The sequence below is a fragment of the Bubalus bubalis genome, chromosome 1 (genome assembly GCF_019923935.1).
Source record: "Bubalus bubalis isolate 160015118507 breed Murrah chromosome 1, NDDB_SH_1, whole genome shotgun sequence".
NCBI classification, from domain to species: Eukaryota; Metazoa; Chordata; class Mammalia; order Artiodactyla; family Bovidae; genus Bubalus; species Bubalus bubalis.
Genome location: NC_059157.1, coordinates 137,834,653 through 137,858,510, shown reverse-complemented (window position 1 = coordinate 137,858,510; position 23,858 = coordinate 137,834,653). Strand labels below are relative to the sequence as shown.

At 35.4% G+C, this 23,858-nt stretch overlaps 1 protein-coding gene across 3 annotated transcripts in view; it reads left to right on the top strand.

The window, feature by feature from the left end:
- The window catches only part of NAALADL2 (N-acetylated alpha-linked acidic dipeptidase like 2), a 1,624,416-nt gene that overhangs the window by 352,602 nt on the left and 1,247,956 nt on the right, over positions 1 to 23,858 (top strand). For all 3 annotated transcript variants that reach the window (XM_044938294.2, XM_044938269.2, XM_025283251.3), the window contains one exon: positions 15,920 to 16,028. The gene's annotated coding sequence lies outside the window, so the exon portion shown is untranslated. The remainder of the gene's footprint in view (positions 1 to 15,919; positions 16,029 to 23,858) is intronic.

Sequence of the window (23,858 nt, the reverse complement as noted above, 5' to 3'; positions counted from 1 at the left end):
TGCATTTGCATACTCATATTGGAAAATTCTAAGAGTAAAGATATAATTAAGTTTCAAGGATTGTTCTGTAGCCAAGAGTACACTTATAAACCAATTTGGAATTTCTCCTATGAGATACCTGTGAATCTAAGAGGTTAACAAGTGGAGATTTACGGTTTCAAAATGAATGTAAATGGAAGTATAAATTTGTGGGTTTTGGTTATTGTTTAGTAGCAGTCAACCACTTTTCAAGAGAATGATTCTTTGTAGAGGTGATTCTTGGGATGTGGTGTGATGAGTAGAAGATATATCAACATACATATTGCTGGGAACCTTTCAGAAATGTTCTGATTGAAACTGTGGTGATATTGGTTAATAGCACAAAGCCTCAGTCATAAGTATTCAGTGTAATGCCTCAGTGAAGATGCTGGTTTCTGAAGCAGCATACCAGGAATGACTTGTGTTTTCCTTTTTTTTTTTAATTGTATTTTTGCTTCTCTGAAACAGGTGTGGTTGGATCTGTTTGAATAGAAGAACAGTGTTGAAGTTGTATTGCCTCATGGATTATTTACCCTTTATCCTTAAATATCTCCCTCTCTTGCCCTTTGTCTTCAGCCTATGTTCTATAAACCACAATCTGACCTCTCCTTTCACTACCACATTGAAACTACTCCCACTGAATCACCAGTGACTTTTAATTGCTAAACCCAAAGGAAGATTTCCAAGTCTCAGTGAGTGCTGTACCAAGTCATATAGGAAAACTGTGGTAAAGGAAAAAGGCGTGGCCCTAGATCTCCTTATTAGAATATTCCCCCATGTTCTCATATAAGTGGAAAAAGTTACTAATAGCTCTATAGAAAAAAAAAAAAAAAAAGCCTATGTATAAGCTCCATCCTGCCCCATCTATTGGCAGACCATTGTCAGCCCCATATACCTACTGGGGGCCAGGTTGGGGGTGGGAAGCAAAGTCTTCCGAGGTCTAGGAACTGCAGACTGTGGGCATGTACAGTAACACAGGATAATAGCTCCAACAACCACCCGTCTTTACTCAAAGTTGTGATATGTTGAGAAAAAGTTGTGATATTTTGTTCACCATGGATTATTTTGCATTCGATTTTACTTTTAAAGTGATTTATTTAAACATTATTTAACTTCATTACAGAATTTTTGATCTCCCTTAACTTCTTCTGCCCATGGTGAGTGCTTCCCTCACCTTGTCTTGTCCCAGCCCTGCCCATGGTATTACGGGCCTCTTTGTGAACCAGATAGTATTATTCTCTCTTAAATCTGTCCTCTCTGAGTTTCTGTGACATTGTTGTCTTGTGAGTCCTTTCCTTCATCATCAAATGTTAGTTCTCAGTATCTTTCTCGGGCTCTCTTCTTCTAGGCCTTCAGTGTTTGGTGCTTTCAGTGGCAGATTCTCATTGTTCTAACTGTGCCCTTGTTTATGTTCTTTCTGGCTACACTCACTCGTTTCTGCCATTGCTTTTTCCCACACACATTTTTTTATGGCTAAACAGTTACAATAGGCTGCTAATTAAGTTCCTCTAATCTCCACACTTGCCCCTTTCTGGTCCACAATATAGGTAGATTAATTTTTTTTCTAAAGTGAATATATAATTCATGTATTTATTAACAGACTATTTAGTTTTTTATTTCTGTATTTTAGAAATTGTTTTAGATTCTAGGGATAAATCAGTAAATGAAAAAAAAAGTCCATATTGTCCTGAAAATTATGTCTTAATTTTATTTGAATATTGTTGTGGTCTTTTCTAAATGTTGTATTCAATTTTAGCCTACATGTATGCTTGTAGAGTGGATTTGGGTGGAAAGGTTTATTTTCTCCTTTTCTCATATTTTGATTATACAATATTTGACTATTGTTATTTTTCAGTTATGTATGAATTGCTAGAATCCTGGATTCTGCTTTCTAAAAGAAATACATTTTTATTTAGAATGTGGAAATCATTACCCACTGACTTAGGATTTCCTTTCAGTCACAGAAATAAAGGATGATATATTAATTACCATTTTCCTTTACTCATTATTTCTGTGTTTTATACATATTGTTAATTATATTCTAAGTCTTGGAGCGTATGTGCTGCCATAGTCTTTAAACAATTGTAATTGAGTCTGGTGACCTGTTTTGTTTGCCTCACACTATATGTGGCTTTCTTTAATTTTATTCAGTTGTTTTTAAATAAATAGACTTGTTTTCATTTTATTCAATTTTTAAAAAATGAATACACTTTATTTTCACAGCAGTTTTAGGCTCACAGCAAAAGTGAACAGAAAGCAGAGAGTTCCCATGTCTCCTTTCACCACAGGGACAATGTGCAGCCTTTCTGAACATCAGCATTCCACCCCAGTGTGTTACAGTTGGTAAACCAACATTGACACATCATTATCAACAGTTTGCATTAGGGTTAACACGTTTATGTTGTTCTACTGATTTAACAAAGGTATCATGTCATGTGTCCACAATTATATATCTTACAAAATAGTTTCCCTGCTCAAAAATCCTCTGAGCTCCACCTGTTCATCTTTACTTCCCGGGGTAGCCTGGTGGGCTGCCATCTCTGGGGTCAAACAGAGTCGGACACGACTGAAGTGACTTAGCAGAAAACCCTTGAGGATCACTGATCTTTATACTGTTTCTATCAGCAAAAACAAGACCAGATGCTGACTGTGGCTCAGACCATGAACTCCGTATTGCCAAATTCAGACTTAAATTGAAGAAAGTAGGGAAAACCATTAGACCATTCAGGTATGACCTAAATCAAATCCCTTATGATTATACAGTGGAAGTGAGAAATAGATTTAAGGGCCTAGATCTGATAGATAGAGTGCCTGATGAGCTATGGAATGAGGTTTGTGACACTGTGCAGGAGACAGGGATCAAGACCATCCCCATGGAAAAGAAATGCAAAAAAGCAAAATGGCTGTCTGGGGAGGCCTTACAAATAGCTGTGAAAAGAAGAGAAGTGAACAGCAAAGGAGAAAAGGAAAGATATAAACATCTGAATGCAGAGTTCCAAAGAATAGCAAGAAGAGATAAGAAAGCCTTCTTCAGCGATCAATGCAAAGAAATAGAGGAAAACAACAGAATGGGAAAGACTAGGGATCGCTTCAAGAAAATGAGAGATACCAAGGGAACATTTCATGCAAAGATGGGCTTGATAAAGGACAGAAATGGTATGGACCTAACAGAAGCAGAAGATATCAAGAAGAGATGGCAAGAATACACAGAAGAACTGTACAAAAAAGATCTTCACGACCCAGATAATCACAATGGTGTGATCACTGACCTAGAGCCAGACATCCTGGAATGTGAAGTCAAGTGGGCCTTAGAAAACATCACTACGAACAAAGCTAGTGGAGGTGATGGAATTCCAGTTGAGCTATTCCAAATCCTGAAAGATGATGCTGTGAAAGTGCTGCACTCAATATGCCAGCAAATTTGGAAACCTCAGCAGTGGCCACAGGACTGGAAAAGGTCCGTTTTCATTCCAATCCCAAAGAAAGGCAATGCCAAAGAATGCTCAAACTACCGCACAATTGCACTCATCTCACACGCTAGTAAAGTAATGCTCAAAATTCTCCAAGCCGGGCTTCAGCAATATGTGAACCGTGAACTTCCTGATGTTCAAGCTGGTTTCAGAAAAGGCAGAGGAACCAGAGATCAAATTGCCAACATCTGCTGGATCATGCAAAAAGCAAGAGAGTTCCAGAAAAGCATCTATTTCTGCTTTATTGACTATGCCAAAGCCTTTGACTGTGTGGATCACAATAAACTGTGGAAAATTCTTCAAGAGATGGGAATACCAGACCACCTGATCTGCCTCTGGAGAAATTTGTATGCAGGTCAGGAAGCAACAGTTCGAACTGGACATGGAACAACAGGCAGTTCCAAATAGGAAAAGGAGTTTGTCAAGGCTGTATATTGTCACCCTGTTTTTTTAACTTATATGCAGAGTACATCATGAGAAATGCTGGGCTGGAAGAAACACAAGCTGGAATCAAGATTGCCAGGAGAAATATCAATAACCTCAGATATGCAGATGACACCACCCTTATAGCAGAAGTGAAGAGGAACTAAAAAGCCTCTTGATAAAGGTGAAAGTGGAGAGGGAAAAAGTTGGCTTAAAACTCAACATTCAGAAAATGAAGATCATGGCGTCTGGTCCCACCACTTCATGGGAAATAGATGGGGAAACAGTGGAAACAGTGTCAGACTTTATTGTTTTGGGCTCCAAAATCACTACAGATGGTGACTGCAGCCATGATTAAAAGACGCTTACTCCTTGGAAGGAAAGTTATGACCAACCTAGATAGCATATTGAAAAGCAGAGACATTACTTTGCCAACAAAGGTCCATCTAGTCAAGGCTATGGTTTTTCCTGTGGTCATGTATGGATGTGAGAGTTGGACTGTGAAGAAGGCTGAGCGCCAAAGAATTGATGCTTTTGAACTGTGGTGTTGGAGAAGACTCTTGAGAGTCCCTTGGACTGCAAGGAGATCCAACCAGTCCATTCTGAAGGAGGTCAGCCCTGGGATTTCTTTGGAAGGAATGATGCTAAAGCTGAAACTCCAGTACTTTGGCCACCTCATGCGAAGAGTTGACTCACTGGAAAAGACTCTGATGCTGGGAGGGATTGGGGGCAAGAGGAGAAGGGGACGACAGAGGATGAGATGGCTGGATGGCATCACTGACCCAATGGATGTGAGTCTGAGTGAACTCCGGGAGTTGGTGATGGACAGGGAGGCCTGGCGTGCTGCGATTCATGGGGTCGCAAAGAGTCGGACACGACTGAGTGACTGATCTGATCTGATCTGATGGTTTTGCATTTTGCAGAATGTCTTATACTTGAAATCATACAGTATGTACCTTTCAGATTATGTTCTTTGACTTGGTGATATGCCTAGTTTATTATATATTGTTGTGGCTTTATACTTCATTTCTTTTCAGGGCTGAATGAAATTCCATTGGCTGAATATACCATTATTTATTCATCTATTTATCAAATAAAGGACATCTTAATTGCTTCCAAGTTTTGACAGTTATAAGTGAAACTTCTATGAATATCTGTGTGCATGTCTTTGTGTGGACATGTTTTTGACTCATTTGAGTAAATACCAAAGAGCACAATTGTTGGGTCATATGGTAAGAGTGTGTTTAGTTTTGTAAGAAACTGCCAAAATTCTTCCAAAGTGGCTGTACCATTTTGCATTCCACCTAGAAATTAATGAAAGGTCCCATTGCTCCATATCTTCATTAATATTGTTGGTATTTGGATTTAGCCATTCTAAAAGATACATGGTGGTATCTCATGTTTTAATTTGCAATTCCCTAATGATGCATGATATTATACGTCTTCTCCTATGCTCATTTTCACCTGTATGTATATCTTCTATGGAAACTTTCAGCTCAGATCTTTTGCCCATTGTTTCATTGGGCCATTCATTTTCTTATTATTGAATTTTAAGGATTTTTTTGTACATTTTGATTAAAAGATCTTTTGTGGCTGTCTTTTCATCCTCTTGACAGTGACATTCACAGGGTGGAAGATTTTTAATTTAATGAAGTCCAACTTATTGTATCTTTTCTAATGGGTCATGCTGTTAGTGTTGTATCTAAAAAGTCACTGCCAAACCTAGGTTATCTAGATTTTCTTCTATGTTCTAGGAGTTTCATAGTTTTGCATTTTACATTCAGGTCTATGATGAGTTTTTTGAAGATTCTAATTTCTGTATCTCCATTTTTGGGCATCTAATTGTCCCAATACCATTTGCAAAAAGGCTATAATTTCTTAATTGATTGCCTCCGCTCCTTCATCAGAGATCAGTTGACTATACTTGTGTGAATCTATTTCTGGGCTCTTTATTTTGTTCCATTGATCTATTTGTCTATTCTTTCACCAAACACAGTCTAGAATTGATGATTTTGAATTGGGGTGTTGGAGAAGATTCTTGAGAGTCCCTTGGACTGCAAGGAAATCCAACCAGTCCATCCTAAAGGAGATCAGTCCTGGGTGTTCATTGGAAGGACTGATGTTGAAGCTGAAACTCCAATACTTTGGCAACCTGATGTGAAGAGCTGACTCATTTGAAAAGACCCTGATGCTGGGAAAGATTCAGGGCAGGAGGAGAAGGGGACGACAGAAGATGAGATGGTTGGATGGCATCACCGTCCAAATGGACACGGGTTTGGGTGGACTCTGGGAGTTGATGATGGATAGGGAGGCCTGGTGTGCTGAGGTTCATGGGGTCGCAAAGTTTGGACACAACTGAGCAACTGAACTGAACTGAACTGAATTTACTATAGTTTTATTATAAGTCTTGAATTCAGATAGCACCTGTCCTCAGACTTTGTTCTTCCTTAATATTATGTTGACTTTTCTCTATTATCTTTCAATATGAACTTTAGAATCAGTTTGTCAATATCCATACAAAAATTTGCTGGAATTTTGATTAGGATTACACAAAATCTATAGATCAAGTTGAGAAGAACTGATATTTTGATAATATTAAATCTTCTACTGATAAACATGGACTCTCTATTTAATTTTTTATTTTGTTCATCAGGGTATTATAGTTGTCATAGTATAGATCTTGTACATATCCATGTCTTTAATTTGGGGTATATAATATAAATAGTATTGTGTTAATTCCAAATTTCTCATGTTTATCACTGGTATTCATATATTTAGGAAAGCAATTGACTTTTCTATATTTACCTTGTACATGAAGTTTTTATTAGTTCCAGGAGTTTTGGTTGACTTTTTTCGGATTTTATCCATAGCCAGTCATATAATCTGTGAACAGTTTTACTTATTTCTTCCCACTCTGCATACTTGTTTTACCCGTTATTTTCCTTCCCTTTCTCATTGCATTATGTAGTACCTCCAATATGATGTTGAAAAGGGTAATGAGAGGGGACATCCTTGTTTTGTTCTTGATCATAGCTGGACAGCATCTAGTTTCTCATCATTAAATATGATGTTAGTTGTAGGATTTTTTAGATATTCTTTGTCAAATTGAATAGGTTCTCAAGAATCCACCTGCAATGCAGGAGACCTGGGTTCAATCCCTGGGTTGGGAAGATCCCCTGGAGAAGGGAAAGGCTACCCATTCCAGTATTCTGGCCTGGAGAATTCTATGGACTGTATAGTCCATGGCTTCACAAAGAGTTGGACTCAACTGAGTGAATTTCACTTTCACTTTCAGGTACTTTTAATTTGTTGAGAGGTTTATCATGAATGAATTTTGAATTTTGTCCAATAATTTTTCTCATCTTTTGATGTGATCATGTAATTTTACTTCCTAGACTGTTGATGTGATGGAGTGCATAACTGGTTTTTAAATGTTGAACCAGCCTTGTGTATCTGAAATAAATTCTACTTGATCATGTTGTATGATTATTTACTATACAATGCATTTTTAAAAATATGTTTGTAAAAAACATTTAAAAATTGAGACATTCCCCACATTTATTTTGGTCATATTTGAAAGACCTGATATTCCTGGACTTATCATCTGACATGGCAACAGTCCTTGTAACTATTTGTTTTATGTCCAGATACTTCATTAATTTACGTTACCTGGCTCAAATGGTCTTAAACATCCCCCTCCCTTGGAGATGGTTGGGGATGCTCCAAGTTACTTGATCTCTATGTTGCCTAAACCTTTGCATATTGTTGAAACTTTTCATTCCTTTCCCCTTGGGACCCTATTTTCTTCTGATGTTATTTACACTATATATATATATATATATATATATATTTTTTTTTTTTACCTGCCTCCCTCATGGATCTCCCTTTTATAACTTTTTAAAAGTTGGCTCTTCTTTCTTTGGCACTTTTCTCTATATATACTCAAGAGCAGGTGATCATCCATACTTTGTTTTTCAGGTCCTTGAATTCCTGCTATCTCCTTCTTCCCAGACTACTTGCTTCCATTATTATTTATGTTTTTATTGGTCTCAAGGAGCCATGGGAAACAACAAAGAATAAGAATAATGACTTGTCACAGGCGTTTAAAGGGAATGGTGAGTCACAAATTTGAAATGGCAGTGATAGATGGAAGGAAAGGATGAAAAAGAATATATATCTTAGAAACATATTGGCTGTCTAGAAATGTATTTAGTTTATTTTTGCTAGTCTAGTCATAGTCTTAACTGACAGGGAAACAGATGAAATCCCAAAAACTCCTATTTAACACTGTAAGATTGTCCTAAAATTAAATGTATCACAGAGACCAGCTTTGCCAGGAAAGAGGAAATGCTCTTTAGATTTTTCATTATTATAGGATGATGATGAGATGTCTATATCTATTAATATCTGTTTCTATCTCTATCTGTCTAGCTATAATAGCAGGCTATTATAGCACCTATGCTGTGGAATATTATTTGGCAATAAAAAGGAATAGAGTACTGATATATGCTATGATGAACCTTAAAACTATTATGTTAAGTAAAAGACATCAGAAAGCAAAGGTCACATGTTGTATGATTAAAGTGTCACAATACATAGAGACAAAAGACAATCAATGGTTGCCTGGGATTGGGAGTGGGGATTGACTACAAATGAGCACAGGGAAAATTTCCAAGATAAACAGAAGTGTTCTAAAACTGGGCTATGATGATGATTACATTCTTGTGTAAATTTACTAAAAATCACTGAGTTATCTACACTAGATGTATTATATAAATTATATCTCAGTAAATCTTCTTAAATAACAGGACCTATTTTTTTTGGTATGCATTTATTAGACACAGTGAGGCTAAATAAGGTGCACCAGTACACACAGCTAATAAATATCAGGACTAGAATTTGAACCCAAATAGTCTCTTTCATGGGCACATGACAGCATTTTTTATAAATTACCAGATTTTTAATCCTTGATATAATGTTGTGAAATGATATAACTATATAATTTTCTCATTTTACAAATGAAGAAATAAACCTAAGAGTTAAATAACTTGCCCAAGTTATTGCTCTTGGTTTAGCTGGAAATGAAATCCAGAGAGATTGACTTATGGTTCGATGGCATCACTGACTCGATGGACATGAGTTTGAGCAAGCTCTGGGAATTGGTGATGGACAGGGAATCCTGGCATGCTTCAGTCCATGGGGTTGCAAAGAGATGGACATGACTGAGCGACTGAACTGAACTGACTTATAACTTGCGTCTGTAATCCTTTTGAGTTAATTGAGCAGGCAGCAATATCTCTGAAGCCACAAATTTGAATTTATATGATAAACAGCTGTTAGGAATGGTGGCATTATAAGTATGAAATCCAGAAAGACAAAGTAGCTTAGTGTTTTACTGATAACTCTATGGGCTACCTGACTTGGATCAAGAACTTGAAATACAGCACAAAGCCTAGAAGCCTAAGGCTAAGTAACCATCCAATTACTGACAAGTGATCTGGAAGGAAGAGTCAGGGTTCTTTTTCCTTGGGGGAAAATAACCACTTACTTCCTTCATCAGTCTTATGAAGGAACTGACTGATTTTTAATAAGCCTTCATCTCTAGGACATAAACCCTAGAAGAAACAAACTCCAGAGGGGAGGTGTTCACTTATTCATTTAGTATTTATTGATTACCAACTTTGGTGTTATGTATTGTACTGGGGCATTGCTAGTGATTAAATATGGTTTTAACTATACTAATTTTATAAATGAATATACTATCTTTTAATAGAAATTTTCCTTGAATTTAGTATTTTTAGTGAAATATTCAACAGTAATTTTTATTTCTTATTTATTTTATCTCATCTTCCTCTTATTTTGAAAAAATAAAAACTGTACAAATTAATATGGTATAATAGTAAGAATAATCTTCAGAGCATTTTCATAGCCTCACAGTTTTTTAATGTGTGTGAAATCATGACAGACATGCAAAAGATCTAACTTAAGAGTAAAAGAAAAAGCAAATAGTTCATTTAGTACACCTTACAATCATTCCCTATGAATAATCATTCCCTATAGTATTTTGGCAAAATGGGCCCTTATCTAATTTTAAATAACTCAATTGAAGAAATTTCAACTGAAGGTTGATTCTAGAGGCTAATGGACTTGCTGTGAAAGGTTTCTAATATTTAGCCTAATTTTCCACTCCTTAAAATTTTAGAGCACTATTCCTAATTGCTTTCTGTCACCCACTCCCCCTCTGTTGCTTCCTGTTTAATGCTGGTTATGACTTGCTGTCCTTTTAGGTAGGTATTAGGTCTCCCCACTGTGCATTATTTCTGAATGAAGCCTAGTTTTAATCTTTACACAAGCTGATAGTTCCTATATAGAGATAACTATATATTCTTCCTCTTTGAATTGAACTGTGTTATACGTGAGAGTGGCCTTCCCTAGTGGCTCAGTGGTAAAGAATCACGTGCAATGACGGGTTTGCAGGAGACCCATATTTGGTCCCTGGGTTGGGAAGATCCCCTGGAGGAGCGTATAGCATTCAGCTCCAGTATTCTTGCCTAGAGAATCCCATGGACAGAGGAGCCTGGTGGGCTATGGTCCATAGGGTTGCAAAAGTCGGACAGGACGAAGTCACTGAGCATGCACTCATATATAAGGGTCCCAAATCAATCCTTGATTTAAATGTGTGAACTTTAAGTCTTAAATCAGAATTCTAACAGATCATCTGAACCATCATCAATCATTTACTGAATTCATAGGTATGAAATCCAGGCCCATATTTCCCAATTTTGTATTACACAGAGGATAGGAATGCTTTTCCTATTTTCCATAGATAGATGTCAACATAGAAGCATGCTTTAATGGACATTGAATAAAATGCTTACATAGATTTTAGGCATATACAATCTGGGTGCCATTTATCAAAAAAGAAATCATGGTTATACTGTTATGTGGAAGCATAATGATTTTTTATGACTAGGAAATTTGAACTTTCTAGAGGCTATCAGTCAATAGTTTATTTTTATTGATTGACATGTTTCTTTTAACCTTTGTATAGAGACTCTTCAATAGATTAAATAATTTTACTATTGTTTCTTGAAATAGCTGCTGAGCTTTTAGCATTAAATATAAAATATTGTGACAAGGGTCTTTGCAGAAAAAAAAAACTTTATTACACTTATCTCTTATCAATATGTTGCCATTATTTTTATAGATTGTAACCCTGTCATATCATAGCCATAGCTGCTAGTGCTAATCTGTATTTTGGAGAGAAATAATGAAGAAGGGGGTTTTACTGTAAAGATAAACAAATATTAGTTCATGAAAATTGTATATATTATATAATGCAATTAATATATCTTTTACCAGAGCAAATGCTAGCTAGTTACCATCTTCTACAAGGCTTGATAGTGATTATTCCTTATTGCTACCCACACACTATCATAGAAAATTCTATCTGGTCACATTTGAGACTTAGCACTGGGGATATGCATGTTGGAACAAATCGTTGATTAACAGAGTTTCCAACTGAGCTGTATTCCACTTCTGTATCCCTGCTGAGAATCATTGAGCAGAGGTTTGTCTTGACAGGCAGTCCTATAAAAACTGGAGCTTATCTGCTATATTGCTTTGATATTTCTATCTATTTTTGAATAGATTTTACACTTTGGCACTTGGTATATTGTCTTTCCTTTGGATATACAGCAGGTAGCTGTATTAGCATTTACTGAAAATGCTGTAGCAATTCCCACATCAAAATAATCCTGTTCCTTAGTGTTCTTTTAGAGTAAAACCAAAGTGTTACATTTTAGGGCAGATGAAACATAACTGATATCTTTTCACCACTTAAAATCTCTGTATTTAGGGGTAGCAGTTGAAGAAATTGGATCTGCCATAGCCAGGCCACATCATTATGCTGAGGTGTTAATAAATTCTCCTTTACCCATGGACTGTAGCCCACCAGGCTCCTCTGTCCTAGGATTCTGGAGTGGGTTGCCATTCCCTTCTCCAGGAGATCTTCCTGACCCAGGGATTGACTCTGGGTCTCCTGCATGTCAGGAAGATTCTTTACCAGGTGAGCCACCAGGGAAGCCTTATCTAGTTTGCTGCTGCTGCTGCTATGTTGCTTCAGTCGTGTCCGACTCTGTGCGACCCCATAGATGGCAGCCCACCAGGCTCCCCTGTCCCTGGGATTCTCCAGGCAAGAATACTGGAGTGGGTTGCCATTTCCTTCTCCAGTGCATGAAAGTGAAAAGTGAACGTGAAGCCACTCAGTAGTGTCCGACTCCTAGCGACCCCATGGACTGCAGCCTACCAGGCTCCTCTGTCCAGGGTTGCCATTGCCTTCTCCGCTTATCTAGCTTAGTAGTTCTCAAATTTTAGTGTATATTTGAATTGCTTGAGGAGTTGGCAAAATCACAGATTGCTGGCCCCCGTCTCAGAATTTCTGACCTGTTGTCTGGGATGAGGTGTGAGACTCTGCATTTCTAATAAGTTTCCGGATAATGTCAGTGCAGTCGGTTCAGGGACCAATATTTAAGAACTGGATTATAGACAGTTGTCTTACCACAATGGTTAAGGCTGTGAATGGCTCAGATATCATCTTGGGCCCATGCTAAAAAACCACTGAGCTAATACACTGATTGGCATACTTATAATGGACCAGATAATAAATATTTTAGGCTTGAGGGCCAGACAGTCCCTGTCGCAACTACTCAGTGCTGCTATTATAGCAGGAAAGCAGCTATAAACAATACATAGATGAATGGATGTGGCCGTGTTCCAGTGAAATTTTATTTATGAAAACAGATAGCAGGCTGAATTTAGCTCCTGGCTTATAGTTTGCTGATCCCTGATCTGTTTCATCCACAAGGGACTTGTACATTTCCCAGCTCATGAATCATCTGTATCCTCTGTATTAGTCAGCAACTATGTGCCCAATTTTGAGCCAGGAGCTGTGGGGGGATATCTAAGAAGTATAAATCTGTTTTTCCTACTCTCCTTCAAAAGATTAGAGTTCAGTGTTGCATCCATCCTTGAAAAAAATTAGAAATTAAATGCCTAGGCTAGAATAGATTTCGTGATATATGTAAATCTTAGAGAACAAATAGAAACTAAGCAAAAGAGAGCAAAGTAAATGTCTTAGAAAGGAAGGTCAGCACAAGAAAAGACATGGAAAGAATACTCAGTGTGTTCTTCCAGCAGGCTGTGAGATCTGTGTTGTGGAAAGTATTAGAAATGCTGAGTCACAGATGCCATTTAATTAACCCTTGTGCATACTCTATATATTGCCACAGTGATAGGTCCTGGGGGCACAGCTAACTAAGGCATAGTCCTTGATGTCAAGAATCTCAGATGTGGATCAAGACATTAAAAAAATCCAAAATTCATGTATAATACTTGAAGATTATATGCTTGTTTCATGGTGAATTTTAAATTGATGTTAAACTGAAAATAAAATTTAGGTGATTGACAACAAAGGATTTTTGTTAGTTCTTGATCAGTAGAATCAAGAAGAAAACTATTTTATGAAAAGTCATCCTTCATAATCTCCTAGTAAAATGACAACCTGAAAAAGGATGGTTGTTAATGATATATTAATACCAGAGAAAGTTTTCTAAATTGTTAAAGAGTATGTATTATGTTGCTCTTTTTTTTGTTTTTATATACTGAGATTAAGAAAACCCAAAATGAGAGTATTAATATGTTTTCATCAAGCCATAAAAACTAAAGACAATTTCCAAAGAGTTGTACCATTTTGTCTTTCTGATACAATGTTTATCATCTGAAAGACTCTGTAGAGAGGAAAAATTCTCCATTAATAAGTGGGGATTTTTATTTCTGAGATTTTATTCCCAAAATATTGGACATAGGGTCTGGATGGAGTCTATTATCAAATAAACTGTCTGGTGGGAGCCAATGGTCAGTGTTTGTGTGAGTATTTGAGAGAATCTCCAGGCTTCCTTCTTGTTCCAGTATTCTGACTTACGGTACTATTTGAAACGTCCACAAGGGACTAATTCAGGCAAGTTTCTTTAAGAATGTGAGAAAATCACATCTTGAATAATGCATTTCAATAGATGAAATGAGAGTTCATTTCATTTAGTAAACATAATATTGAATTTGGGGTTAGGAAAAGCAAGGGGGATTGATTGAAGGCATTATTTTAGACAAAATGACATGACTTTTCAACTATCTAGCCCATCCTATACAGTTTAATTTTTAATCAAATGTGGGGATGCAGATGGTAGTTTGCCATCTTATCTAGTTAGATGCTGAGAGGGTTAGAAGGAAAAGTCCTGTGTGACTTGGAATTCCTGTGATTTGTAGCTTGACTTAAGTCTTTTTGTAAGCATGCCTATACCATTTTTATTATGACTCCTTCATTTTCAATGTTTGAGGGATAGTAGAAGCTTGTGTTGGTACTAAGACAATGATTATTTCTTGCACAACCATGCCCATAAATGGAATCTTGAGGTCCTTTTAAATAAAAGTTGAGAATTCAGCAGTGGCCTTCAGTCCTCCCCATTGGACAACCCTTTCATTCACCACAAATGAGATATTCTAAAATGTCCTGACCTATATGCATGAGTGTGTGTATATGTCTATATAGATGATGTATGTCACTAAAATTGAGCCAAGAACTTTATTTGATAATAGGTGAGTTTAGAAATCTTATCATTTTTTTTTTCAGAATTTTGATTTTTTTTCTCATAGCATTTTTTTTTTCATTTCATACATGATATTTTACATGTTTCAATGCCATTCTCCCAAATCATTTTTGTATTAAAAAAAAGTTTTGTTTTTCTTATCAAGAAGCTTTGAAATTTATGAGAAAAGAAAGTTGGAAGAGGCTTCCAAATTGGATGAATCTATGGGATCTACCTTAAGTAATTTTTCACTGAAAGCAGAAGAAATTTAAGATAAAAATGCAGAAATATTATTTTATTCTGTATTTTGGGAGTTAGGTACTTTATGACCCATTATTTCGTATTACAAAAAGCTTAAGGCAGATGTGAAATTTTCAAATGAGGGAGAAATAACTAGGAGAGCAAAAAGAAAATGAACTAACCCAATGATAGGGCAAGATCTTTTTTCCCTAGTCAGAAGTTTATGCAATGCTGCAAGTTGATCTTGGCTGAAGAAAATGATAGCTTATTTTGGGGGAATAATTTTAAAAGGGTGATGAAAACATAGGGAAGCTTTCAGATATCTCAAAGCTAAGATGAAAATATAAAATTAAAGAGGGAAAGTAAAAAAAAAAGTGGTTCTATAATTATGGAATTATTACTTAATATCAAAGTCTATAAATATAAAATACAGAATAGCATTTGAAGATACAAAATAATAGGGACAGAGTGCCAGTATCCTAAAATACTACAAAATATCAATTAATTATTGAGCACCTAGTACATGTGAGGAAATGTGCTCAGCGTGTTATTATATACAATGTCTCCAATTCTCACAATCATTCTTCAACTGTTTTTATCCCAAATTTAAATTAATATTTAAACAATAACATCAATTACCATGTCACAGAGGTGTTCAACAGAAGAAGCAGGTTTTCAGTCCTAGATGTGTTCTTTCTACCCTGTATTTCTTCCTTTGATTAATCCCTTCTTTCAATAGACATGAGTCACCATGTCCAGTTATGTGTCTTCTGCTTTATCTTTTATTGTGTTTGGTAGTGCATGGTGCAAGGTAAGTGTCCCACTTAGGCTGGCTAAATTGAGGTATATATATAAACACTTGAAAATGGGAGAAAGATAGGAAAATATTTGTATGTTTGTGTATATATTTGTTCTTGAAATAAAATACTATGATTTAAAATTAATGTCTATTTGTGCATTATTGACGTCTAAAAAGTAAGAAGAATTTCAGGCTACTAAAAAGAACTGATAATATAGTTCTGAAAAGCATTAACTAAAGAATAACATTCAAAAGCCAACTGATAGATTATCTAATACAACTCCCAATTTAAATTGATCATCTTTGTTTTTCTAATTTATGAACAGGAAATGAGTTTTGACTGTTAAGCACCTGGATGAAGAGTCCTCTGTTCAGCTTGTCAGAGTCCTGTGACCTACAAAGACCCTCTGGTTGCACTAGGATCATTCGATTGAAGTAAGATCTAATTGTTTTAATTAGAATATGACTTTTACTCTTGAATCAACTTTTAATAAGATGACTTGGCATATGTCTATAATGTGCCAATAGCTGCTAATTTTGAAAAAAAGAGAAGAATGTGAGCATCATTCTGTGACAAAATCTTATGTATTCCAATTTCTATTCATCTTTTATTTCATGGAATTGAGCCCATTTTGGGGGAAGCACTATCTAAATACTTTAATTTCTGTGTGGCAATCAAAATTGGTTCAATTTCCTTGCCTTTGAGGTATCAATTGATTTTTATTCAATTGTAAGTTTATTGTAAGTAATCAAATTATTCTCTTTTTTAACTTAAGTTGATTCATTGTTTTTTTTTAAATCATGACAACCTTGCAGTTTGTGTCATGATATGGCATGTTTTTTTGCTTTTTTTGTTTATTCCAAGTTTGTACAGGTCTGATGAACTTGTGGGACATCGGTTTATATATGGCCACATGTAGACTGTGGACTTCCATTTAGGCATTAGAGTATAAAGACACATTTTAAAGAATGTTTATAGTTCTTCCTGGAGAACTCCTATTTTGAGCAGATGATGCTAGTGTATGATTGAAATACTTTTTTTCTGTAAAACAATAGCTGCAATCAATGTTCCACTGCTGGTTCAGGCTTACTATGTAGAAAACTTTAAATGACATGGATGTTGCAAAGGTTCAAAAAACAGCACGGAACCAACAGGTAGGAAATCTGAGGTGATCCAGCATGACCTTCAAGATAGGTAAGGAATTGGCATGAACCATTTCAACCTTCTGACTGTTCTCTAGGTTCTGAAATGAAGGAGATTAAACAAGGAAAGGTGGCAAATTCTTGAGCCTTGAAGATGAGACATGTAATATATTAATATGAATTGTATGGAGTGGCTGGGTGTGAGACAATAGGGAAGGACGAGTCTATAGGGAGAGAGAGGCTGTGTCTCTTCTAAAGCTGTTGAGGTTCAAGTATTTTAAAGCTGGACAAACAAGTAAATCATGTGGGCTGAGGAAGGTGAAGCAGAAAGTGGATTGAACTTGACTACTAGATTGAATAAATTCTAAGGTCATTTCCAACTCAATCTGTGTTTGTAAAATTTTGTTTCTATGCAAAACACAATATTGCCTAGCCTTTATTGAGCTCTGTATCTATTCCTTTTTAAGTAATTAAAAATAAATAAGTGAAATAAGATCAAATAGTTTCGGTTTGAATTTGCCTTTGAATTATACATTAGTATTGGTGGGAAAGGTGATTTTTGACCATAATAATTCATCAGTTGAATATTTTATTGTGAGGGTTTTTTTCTTCTTCTTTATTGTCCTGGAATGAAAACTTTGAATCCAGTACTAAAATACAAGCATAAAACATATTTTGTAAATTACCAGTTTAGTAGCTTCTCTCTTTATGAGTATTTTCACTGAAAAAATCATGTGAACAACTAAAGGAGAGAAATACCACCTGTTTGGGACTAGCTGGATGATTTTTTAAGAAGTATTTTAAAGTCCTAGTGTCTTTTGATTGATGTTTTAACTAATATTTTAAAACATATTTTATATGGAAAAATAATCATTGTAGTTTAAATAAGTATATTTTCTAATGTAAAATTCTTGTTTCATCAGTTTTGCTTTGCATTTTTTTCATTTTTACAACCATGTTATATATTTCTCTGATCCCATTTAAACCCATATTTCAGTTGAGATAAGTATATTTTATCAGATGCTAATGGTAATTACACTACAAGCCTAGTAGAAGAAGGGAAGTGGGCCAAGTCAATATATTCTGGGAGTCTTATCTAATCTCTGTGGCACAATTCAAATCAGAATATATGTCTACAAGAAAACTGAACTCATGACTGTTGGGAGCTGTGTGTGTTATCCCAGTGTCAAAGGGAAAATTAGAAAGAACTGGGGTTTTAATGCGTTTAGTTGGACCCTCTCAACAGCTTCTTCTTTCTTAGTTATTTTCATAGTTTTTAATTTAATAATCATGTGCATTTGTAGAAGTATGCAAGTTACTTCAGGTATGATCATTTTGAGAATGGCTATATTGCATGAGACATGAGATCTTTGAGATAATTTTTTCACTTGTTAGTAGAAATTGTTCCTATGTTAAGATACGTAATTTTGAAATAATATTTTAAAAGGCTTTTGATGCCCTTTGATTGTTGTTATTCTTCAGTTAAGTCGTGTCTGACTCTGTGACCCCATGAACTTCAGGGTGCTAGGCTTTCGTGTCCTTCGCCATCTCCCGGAATGTACTCAAACTCATGTCCATTGAGTCAGTGATGCCATCCAACCATTTCATCCTCTGGTGTCCCCTTCTCCTCCTGCCTTCAATCTTTCCCAGCATCAGGGTCTTTTCTAATAAGTTGGCTCTTTGCATCAGATGGCCAAAGCATTGGAGCTTCAGCTTTAGCATCAATCCTTCTGATGAATATGCAGGGTTGATTTCCTTTAGGGTTGACTAGTTTGTGTACCTGATGCACAGTGAGTCCAAACAAGTTGAAACGTCAGAGTTTGGAGCAGAGAGAGGTTTATTGCAGGGCCATACAATAAACCTCTGGTGGCTTGTGCTCAAAGAACTCCGAACTCCCAGAAGGGTTTCAGCAAAACATTTTTAAAAGTCCAGTCGGGATGGCGGAGGGTAGGGGGAGCGTGTTACAGAGTATGTAATCAGTTCTTGCACAGTTCTCTAATTGGTTGATGGTGATCAGTCCTTAGATGCCAAAATGTCTGTGGGCTACATACTCTTTTTTTTTTTTTTTTTTAATTTTATTTTATTTTTAAACTTTACATAACTGTATTAGTTTTGTCAAATATCAAAATGAATCCGCCACAGGTATACATGTGTTCCCCACCCTGAACCCTCCTCCCTCCTCCGTCCCCATTCCATCCCTCTGGGTCGTCCCAGTGCACCAGCCCCAAGCATCCAGTATCGTGCATCGAACCTGGACTGGCACCTCGTTTTCTACATACTCTTGAACATCAAGTAGTTAATTTCTTTCATTTGGCATTAGCTATCTGAAAAAATTTAGGAAATATGTATAAGATGCTGTTATCTGGGTACTTCAGACAGACTGTAGCAGAAACACAGGGAGGGATCTATCGCTAGAAGAACTCATAGAGTCCTACTCAGTTCCACTTTCATATTAGTTGCTGTAGTCCAGCCATCTTGTCATGTAATGTATTTTCTGTCCATTTCTTTGATAACTGAAAGACTTGCGTATTAGTGCCCAGACTGATCAGAACTGGTTAGATCTGTTCCTTGACTGGCCCATTACATCTGACATTAATAAAAAGCATTAGCTCTTTTTTTCAAACATACTTGATGTCCTCTGAAGGTTGCACATATTATGGAAAATAAAATAAACAAGTGAAAATGTCAGCAGATAAAATATAAAACAACCTACATGGAGGTTTCTAATAATGTTATTTTATTGTCTTGTCTTATAGAGGCATTTTGTAAAAAAAGAAAAAAAATTACCAGTGTGAACAAGCATTTTTTTTTCATATTCTTTCAGGAATAAATTCATGTGTGTTTATTTTCAGTGCTTTAGTAACACAGAGTTATGACCAACCTAGACAGCATATTAAAAAGCAGAGACATTATTTTGCCAACAAAGGTCCATCTAGTCAAGGCTATGGTTTTTCCAGTGGTCATGTATGGATGTGAGAGTTGGACTATAAAGAAAGCTGAGTGCCGAAGAATTGATGCTTTTGAACTGTGGTGTTGCAGAAGACTCTTGCGAGTCCCTTGGACTGCAAGGAGATCCAACCAGTCCATCCTAAAGGAGATCAGTCCTGGGTGTTCATTGGAAGGACTGATGTTGAAGCTGAAACTCCAATACTTTGGCCAACTGATGCGAAGAGCTGACTCATTTGAAAAGACCCTGATGCTGGGAAAGATTGAGGGCAGGAGGAGAAGGGGACGACAGAGGATGAGATGGTCGGATGGCATCACTGACTCGATGGACATGGGTTTGGGTGAACTCTGGGAGTTGGTGATGGACAGGGAGGCCTGGCATGCTGTGGTTCATGGGGTCTCAAAGAGTCGGACACAACTGAGCGACTGAACTGAACTGAACACACAGAGTATAAGGACAAAGTAGACATTTAGACAACAAACAATCATTTCTATATTATTTTTCTAGATTTTAGAGAATTGACAACAGATATGTCTAAACTATTGCTTAGATTATGATTCCCAACATGAAAATAAAGTAATGCAAGCCTCTAAATTGAAGTAGTTAATTGCCACCTTTCTTGTATATATATATCCCTCATCAGTGATTCTGAAACTAAGACCCTTCAGACTTGAATTCCCTACATGATATGAAAAATGCTCTGACATGCATTTAACATGGGTTCACCTTTAGCATTTGACATTTGTTAGTCATGGCTTTCAAATGAAGTGTTTAATTAAGATCAAAGTGCCATTGTTTTTAATAACCCAGAAAGAATGGGTACAATTTAAATGTTTTTTTAAAAAACATGACAGTGGATTTAAGAATACTGTAATGCTGTGTGAATATTGTGGTTGTTTGAAAAATTTTATGAAATATTCTTATCAAAATCTAATTTAAGGTTTAATGATGCAATAAAGTTGAGATGTTCACAAGGAAACCAGAATAATAACAATAAAAATTTAACCATAGTTGAGTACAATTTAACCAAAATTTTCTGGTCAATTAGATTTGATTGGGTTGAACAGTGACAAACTACAAAGTAATTAGAAATCACGTATTAGTGACTTGCTGGATTCTGGAGTCTGTTAAAGGCGTTTTGTGCTGCCTGACGTTTACCACCCCTTCCTGAGTCTCTTTAAACTGAAGCAGACGCAATTATCACAATTTTTATTTTTCTTGAGGTTCTCACTAACCTGTTAATGAATGTGATTTGCTGCAGAATTGATTCTCTATTTTATTTTCCTTAAGAGGCAGCCTTTCCTTAGGGTATAGACTAATAAAAAATAAAGTAAAATAGGGCAGTTGAATGATCTAATAGTAGCATTTCAATGGAAAAATAAAACATAGCATCACAAATAATCTTCTAACACTCAGAGGCTGTGAATTTCTAACTCAATGGATTGAAATAGACTCTTGCTGATATTCTAGGTTCCATTGCAAGGGATAGATAGGGAAGAGCAGTAATGGCAAAAGTCTTGAGGAACTTTTTATAGCCTGTGGATAAGTACTCCCATACCTGCAATGTAATTTCATCTCGATTCTTTAAATTAATCTACTCAGAATGAGATTAGCTTTGTTAGGAGAAGACTTATAGTCTATTTCTTTTAAATTACATTTTAATACTATCATTGAAATAGTCTTTTGTTTTGAGCTATACCATGCTTTTGAAATATGTAAAATGCACAAAATAATCTAACTGTAATAAATATTTAAATTTCATTGTACCATTTATGGTAGAAATGGTAACTTTTATATTATTAGAACTGTCCTTGAAGATCAAAATTACATTAACTTTTAAAATATTTTCTTTAAGAGTGTTGTGTTTATCTCAGAAGACAATTTTGAAATAATGTCTTTTCTATTCTAATGAAACAGAAGAAGAGTAATCATATTGGGAATCAAAGGTCAGTCATTAAGAGCTAAGTAATATTTTAAAGGGGAAGATTCCCTAACTCATTAACTTCAGCTTTATACAGATAAATCAATTTTTATTTATCTCGTGCCTGATTTCATAAGTTTTTTGTAAAGCTTTTTTACAAAAACTTTTTCATATAAATTTCAAAGATATCAACTTTTAACCAAACCATATTAATCAGTTTGGCAGCAATTCATTTAGTACTTGATACTGAACTTTATACTGAAACTTTAAACTTGATACTGAAAATTATCTTAACACGCAGTGGCTTCATTTCGTTATATAACTGAAATGCATCTGTAACATTTCCTTGCAAATTTGACATATGGTCTCTTATTAACTTACATGGTATGGATTTCATACTTTGTATGAAGTCCTTTCTTGTCCTTGAAACATCTTTTTATATTTGTGTTTCCAAGAGAACTGTTTCTAAAATTGATTTTTTTTCAAGCTGAATGTTCATCTTTTAAATAAAAAGTTAATACTGCTGCAAAACTCATTCTCTTATTTCTTTTACTCTTTCTTATATAAAATATTCCACCACAGATAACATGTTAGTATTTTTAAAAATACTCTTTAAAACTTTTCAAAGAGACAATTTCATAGAAGTATTTATGTGAATCTGTTATATGCCAGACACTATATTGGGTACAAGAAGAACAAAGTTAATTAAGCTGTCCTACTTCCCCTCACGATGTTCACTGTTAATGGGTGTGCAAATAATTACAAGGTAATGTGATATTGTAGTGTGAGCATGTAGAAAGCAACACAAAGGTGGGATTGATATTTTTTAACTCCCAAATACTTCCAGCTCAGATCAATCTCTTTGGCTTAGATCCAAATATTAAAATGATTAACTGTTTAGAGAGCCATCTTGTCATACCATTCCAGTCCAAAAAACCCAACATAAAATACCATAATATACTGTAACATAATTATATCCATGTCTATTAGTACTTTAACATTAGCATATGAAAAATAGGCATTTATGAAATTATATAGCATTACTTATTATTTATCTTTCTGTTACATAATTGTTAGTAAACAAAATTTCAGTAGAATAGTAAAAAATGACAATTAGCAGTAATTAACTGGACTAATAAAAATATAATAATAAAAACAATATTTTTATGTTTCATTCTTACCTCTGATAGAGCAGTTTTTTTTTTGAACTTTTACTGTTTTAAATTTTATAAGCTTTATTATTGTTAATCTTTAAGATAAATAAATTTGAGTTTATAAATGAAGAATTTAAAAGCAAAGCTATTAAGTAAGCGCATATTACCTCATTTAACACAAAATAACAATGGCATGTTTCTTTCTGTCTCATGATACAGTAAGAGATTTTTACTCTTTATCTTTCCTTTAAAAGCAAAGAATACTTTGCTTTTAATAGAATAATAGCCTCCTAAGATGGTCACCTCCTAATGCCTGGAATTTGTAAATATTTTGTTAGAAGACAAAATGAGATTAAAGTAGAAGATAGAATTAAGGTTGTTAATTAACCCCTCTTTAAGATAGGAAGAATATCCTTAAATGGTCAAGTGGACCCAATGTAATAATCAAAGGACCTTTAAATGTGAAAGAGGGAGGTAGAAGAGTTAGTGTCAGAGTGATGTGATATATAGATTAAACCAGACCTTGGTTGCTTTGAAGATATGAGGGACTCCAAGAAAAAAAATGAAGGTGGCCTCTGGAAACCTGAAAATGGAGAAAACAGATTCTTCTCTACAGCATTTAGAAAGGTAAAGTAAACCACAGTAATAGCCTGATTTTTAGCCCTGATGCCTTTATTTTAATCCAGTGAGGGTCATTTCAGAATCCTGATCTCCAGAATGGTAAGAAAATAAATTTGTGTTATGTCAGTAAGTTTGTGATAATTTGTTACGGCAGCAATAGAAAACTAAAATACAATGGGCAAAGTCTAGGTCTTATCTGGACAAGATAACAACATTCTTTATCTTCTCTGTGGTTTTACAGTATCCTTATAAAAATCAAGAAGGTGATTTTAAATTCCATTTTCCAAATCAAAGCATCTAAGAACAAGAGGAAATTTTTTTTTCATTGTTGATATGATTCAGTTCATCACTTGATATACTGTAAAAAGCATGATTGTTGTTAATGAGGTCTGACAATCAGGTCTGTGCTGCACTAGGCCAGCACATCTATTGTCAAAATTTTCTCCTTCTGTTTGCCTACATGGTTGCAACTTGTGATT